Below are 6200 nucleotides of genomic sequence, written 5' to 3' on the forward strand. Positions count from 1 at the left end.
GCAACGCTCTGTAATGGTTTCACCTGGCCTAGTGTTCCTGTTCTAGATCTTTCAGTGGGATTGTGCAATGCCTGCTCTTTTCTCTGGAATGCACTTCATTCAGGTTTCCAGGCTCCTCTGTGTTGGATCTGGGCTCCCTTTCCCTTTATGAGTGGATATGATTCCACATTTTGCTTCTTCGTTCATCTGCTGGTGCACACGAGTGACTTCTGCCTTTGGGCTATTTGTGCGGCAGTAAATACTGGTGTGCAAACACTGGATTCCTGCTCTCGTGTTTTGTGGGTTTATGGCAGGGGCGGAGTTGCTAGCCCCTATGGGAATTCGACCACACAGTATTGCCCTGTTCTGTTCCCATAACAGCCTCTTGGTTCATGGACAGGTTCCACGGGAGCACAATGAAGTGTTCTGGAATCCCCTTCTCCTCACGGCTACCCACAGTTTGTTATGCTCTACACAGTTGGATACCTTTTCATTGTCCATAAAACTCAAGTGAGCGTCTTTCTGGTATTCTCTGCTTTCAGCCAAGCGTCATCTGATGTCAGCTATGACAGCCCTGTTCCATGTCTGTCAGCCATGATATCCCTTACTCCATGTCCTCTTCTGAAAGTGGCCTGAATTTCTGACAGCTCCCTGTCAGATTTGGACATCGAATAAAGATGCCCGATGGAGAATCGCTGCATTTGAATTGTGCTCGTGAAGAATATTGAGAGCACCATGGACTGCCAAACGAACAAGCCAATCTCTCTGGGAAGAAGTACGGCCAGAATGCTGCTTAGAAACAAGGATGGCGAGAATTGGTCGCATGTACTCCGTACATGTTATCAGGACAGACCAGGCCCTGAAGAAGAACCTCGTGCTTGGTAAAGTTGAAGGGCAGTGGAAAAGAGGAAGACCCTAGACAAGATGGATTGGCACAGTGGCTGCCACAAGGAGCACAGACATGACAATAATGGTGGAGATGGCGCAGGACCCAAGGGCGTTTCTCTCTGTGGTGCATCAGGTCACAATGAGGCAGAACCGATCTGGCAGCACCTAACACCACGGTCGTTCTAAGTTCAACTCCTCTGGAGGAATCGAGTGCGATTTTCCTAGTCTATTAAGACTTTAGGAAACTGAAAAGCCCGGGTGGCCCGTCAAGTGACTTGCCTGCAAACTGTGAAGTTGACTGAACCCCCCAGCTGCCCTGGGGGACAGACATGGTGATCTATTGCTGTGAGGGCTTGGAAGGCCTGTGGGACTGCTCTATGTCCCACAGGATCACGGTGAGCCAGATCAGACTCCGTGGCAGCAAGGCTTTGCGTAGAAATACTTTTTCTGAATTTTGAATTTAGAAAGTTGTTGTTCGTGTGGAAGTAACATAACATTGGGTTTCAATGCAGCCAAATTACAGTTTCATGTGTTTTGAGTTGTATTACTTTGTTCATTGGGGCTACTGACAAGAGCCGAAAAGTAGACACACCTGTGAAATGATTTTCCTGAGACATTGCAGCTGACAAGCCATGTGGATGCAACCAGCCCTCTAAAGCCGGAGCAGCCACAGAGAGACAGACCCCTGTCAGCACAAAAATGCTTACAACGCTACTGGACCCAAACACTTTCTACCCACTGGCTGGTGAGCTTCCTGCATTTGGCTTCATTGCATGTGTTTTGCGAGTCTGAAGAGGACTTTATAGATTGGTATCGGACCTATGGGCTAATATCAGACTTATGGCCTTGCACTGGACTGGGTTGGGATGTTTTCTTAATGTACAATTGCTCTTGTATATAAACCTCTTCCTTATACAAAAAAAAAAAGAAGACGAAATGATTTCCCAAAGGCCTGCAGGTCCAGGTGTGTCTGCTTCTGCAAGTGCTCTGTGTGATGTCATCTCATTGTAAAACCATTCCAGAACAGGTGAACAGGTGATTGACCCACAATTCCATTGGCACCCTAACAGAAACGCAGCTGTGATGGGTCAGGGTCATGTCCAATTCTCATTGCATCTTTTTCTTTGCCTTGATTTCCAGAGAAGAAACAGCAGGGTCTCCAGCAGCTTGAATTAATCCTGGGGTCACAATAAGCAAAAGAATGTTGTGGAACACCTTGGACACCTGGGGTGGGGGTTTACAGTCAGCACCTGGACCGCCCTGACGGAACCAAAAAACCAAGCTCACTGCCACCCAGTTGAGTCTGACTCTCAGTGACCCGGAAGGAAGCTAATTGTAATGCTGTCAAATGCCATCCAATCAGTTCCAAATCACACACAACAACGAAGCAGGATCCAGCCCTGTGCCATCCTCACAAGTATTATGCTTGAGCCCATTGTTGCAGCCACTGTGTAAATCCCCCTCAAGGCGAGCTTTCCTCTTTGGGGCTGTTCCTCTACTTTGCCAAGCTTGATGTCCCTCTCCAGGGACTGGTCTCTCCCAACACGTTCCAAGTACGAGCTTTAATCACATTCTTTGTTGCCATCTAGTGGTTGCTTTTGAGAATACACAATGCCGACTAGCCCCTGCCGACTCCAAACTCCCTCCCACGGCCTCTTTGTCCCACAGAACTGTTGGTGCTTTTGAACCGCCTACCCTTAGGCTAGCAGCACAATGCCTAACCCACGGTGGCCCCCAGTTTTTCCCAGAAAAAAAAAAAAAGCTAAATTGGAGAGACTGTCAAACCAGAAAGGGGAGGAGGGGCGGATAAATGGTTTCCTTTAACATTTTTAAATGTTTGAGATGACTTCATGGGTTTGAACAGAAAACATGGTTCCCCTAGTCCTACATGGTCAAAAGTTACCTCACCCAGTGACACTGTGAGCATTTCCACGTGGCAGGTGGCATGTTGATCACAGGCCCAGCATCATAAAACCCACCGGGGCTTCTGACCCGGCCAGATTTCCTGAGCCAGACCTTCCCAGCCCACCCTTCCCAGACCCACCTGAATCCTGCCAGCACTCCCTGGACGATGCTGGCAGGCCACTTCTCCCAGGGGGTGAGGGGGTTGTCAAAATGGTATGAGTGTGCCATGGTCTGACCTCATTACAGGGTTTACTACAGCAGTTGCGAGTTATCATTCAAGGTCAGAAATGCCTCCGGATAGAGTCCTTTGGTCAGGACCACTTCTTCTCCATTTCTTTTTAGCCCAGGCGGGGTCTTTTGCTGGATCTCAGCTCCTCAGCCTGGCCTCTCCTGAGGATATGGGCACCAGGAGCAAGAGCAGGTGGCTCAGGGGACACGAATCGGAGCAGTTCTCGATGTAGGCAGGGCAGGACTTGATGGATGGCCGGGGGGACAAGTAGCAGGAAGAGGATCCAGTTATTGAATTAGGCTTACAAGACACACTTTAGACAGAGGGCGGAAGTAAGATGTATCCAAATGTTTGCAAGTTGGCTTGATGGCTGACATTTGAATGCAGTCCCTCGAGATGCAGAGAAATCCATCCAATCTCAGCGGCCTGAAGCCAGAACGGGCTTGACCCATGTTCTCCCCACAACAGCGGAATTAAATCAGCCAGCTAATCAGAGAAAGGGATCAGATGTTCCACAAATATTTGGAATCTAGCAATCGCACGCCAATGTGTTTACCCAACTAATTTGAAAAGTTATGTCAACACCCAAACCTACATTTGTGTGTTCATAGGAGCTTTATTCAAAATTGCCCCAAACCGGGAGCAGACAAGATGTTTGTTTTTCAGCCACCGACTGAGCAGTCAAGCTGTGATGCGTGCGTGTAACAGAATATTCCTTAGGTACAAAGGAGGCGAGTTCTCAGGCCCTGCAACAATGGCTGTACCTTAAAAGCACATTTCAAAGTTAAATAATCAGCCTGAAGAGGCGATAGCCTATATGATTGGAATGATACGAAGGGTCTTCAGAAAGTTTATGGGAGAATCCCATTATTTTAAAGTTGCTTTTCCTCAGGAACCTTTGAAAGCGCCCTCGGGTGTTAGTTTGGCCGAGGTAAGATTGGGTTGGTGTTAGGGGGTGTCAGGGTCGGTTCTGGCTCATAGCAACCGTGTACAACAAAACCAAACCCTACCCAGTCAGGTGCCATCCCTGCCATTGCTAAGCTTGCGACCATTGCTGCTGCCTCATTGAGGGAATCACTCTTGCTCGAGGACCCTTTACCTTACTCCAAGCGTGATGGCCTTTCTCCAGGGACTGGTCTGTCCTGATAACATGTCCAAACCACCGGAGAGGGGAGTCTCAGCATCCTCGTTTCTAAGAAGCCTTCCGGCTGGACGACTCCTAAGCTCCGTTTGTCCTTTCGGTGGTGCACGGTACCACCAATATTCTTTCCCAGCATCGTCATTCAAATGCACCGATTCTCTGGTCTTCCTTCCTTCCTCGGTGTCCAGCGGTCACGTGCAGGAGGCAACTGACTACATCATGGTTTGGGTCAGGGGCAGCTCAGTCGTCCACAGGGCCTCGTTGCTCTTCAGCACTTCAAAGGGGTCAAAGAAACATGGCATCAGATTTCGTATTGCAGTTTCCATGTGCTGGGGATCCCAGCAACACGGAGTCGGTAACAACGTCAGCCTTTTGTATCGAATCGTTTCCATGGGTCCAGGTGTGAGACTTGGCTTGTCTTTCCATTGACTTGCAATCCATACAAAAGGCTATCGTTTCTGATCAGGGGTTTCAAAGGGTTTAGAAGTAGGAAGGATTGGAGGGTTAAAAGTAGTTAAAACACAGGGATTTTTCTGTTTTAGAGGGGTGGAGTTATTCTGATACTTCAATTGTAGATACATGCAACTTGGCATTTGTTGACACCTATTGAGTTCTACTGCACAGTGTGTGCACTAGAAGACATGCAAATAAAAGCCTTTGGGAGGTTGAGCTGAACATGACCAACAGTCTAACTGTCTTACAAGTCTGTGAACCAGCCTCAATAAAGGGGGCAGGTCAAGGGTTAAAGGTGATGACCGACGTGAGTTGGAAATGAGCCGAGGCTGTAAAGCTGAAGGAGGAAGAAATGACTCACCGATTGGGGCATTTACAGGAGAAGGGTAAGGCAAAGGACTGGGAAAGCACACGAGGACACAACTAGAAGACTTCCAGTACCTGATGTTAACTCCGTCTGGGGGGGTTGAGGATGTCAGAAATAGCTGCCCAGGGGGATTGGGAAGGGTAATTAGACCCAAGCGTAATCTACCCATCTTCAACAGCACTAGCTAGGAGCCTGTTAAAAACCAAACCAAACTCACTGTCATCGATGCTGGCCGACTCAAAATGACCCGACAGGACAGAGTAGAACTGTCCCTGTGAGTTTCTGAGACTGTAGAAAGCCCTCTCTTTTTACGGCTGGTTTCAAACTGCCAACCGACAGCAGCATCCCAGGTCCCACCTGGTTCTCGTGGGTGCTATCCACAGGGAACCCAGGCTGCAGTCATCACGGGAGTGGACCACTGGCTCTATCTCCCACAGACCCACTGGGTAGATTCGAACCATCCATCTTTTGGACAGTAGTCAAGCACTTAAGCATGGCATCACAGGGACTCCACCTTAAAACGACTGAATCAGAACCCCCAGTTTCATAGGAAGGTCCACAGGTCTGCACCTTACCGTTTAAGAAGGGGCGGCTCGGGCAGGGAGGCGAGGACAACCATTTTCGATGCGAGCAGGAGAAGATGCACAGTGGCCACGAACGTCGACAGATGGCGGTTCCTTTGGAGAACGCCCTTTGATCACAGCTATAAAGTCAAAACTCCACCACACAGCTGCTTTGGGCCAGAGCTCGAGAATGCGCCCAGCCCCAGCCTGCTCGCTGCTGCGGGACCGTGGGTCAGTCGTTCCCCTTCTCGGGGCCTCAGCCTTCTTAGCTGCAGAGAAGAGGCTGTACAAGGTGACCTCTGAGCCTCTCTTTCATCCAAGAACAAAAAATGCTCCACACCTTTCTTCAGCCAGGCCCCAAGAAACCGCTGCTCCTACGAGCAGGAATCAAGGGTGCGGCCCTGAGCCTGGGGCCTAGCACGGGGTAAGGGCTTGATAGGCACTCGCTCATTAATCCCACCATCACCCCGCCCGCTCTGCATTCACCCTTTCACAAAAGCGCTAACCACACAGGTGGAGGTGACCTAGCTCAGCTTCAAGCCCAGACAAGGTCTGAATCATTATGGAGTACCAAGGAGCCCAGCTTCTTACATTGTGCTTCCACCCCATCAGGGGCTGAGAAATTGAGTGTGAGTGTGTGTGTGTGTGTGTGTGTGTGTGTGTGTGTGTGTGTAA

Source organism: Echinops telfairi, unplaced genomic scaffold (genome assembly GCF_000313985.2).
Source record: "Echinops telfairi isolate 266 unplaced genomic scaffold, ASM31398v2 ScPeMD7_2291;HRSCAF=2852, whole genome shotgun sequence".
Taxonomy (NCBI): domain Eukaryota; kingdom Metazoa; phylum Chordata; class Mammalia; order Afrosoricida; family Tenrecidae; genus Echinops; species Echinops telfairi.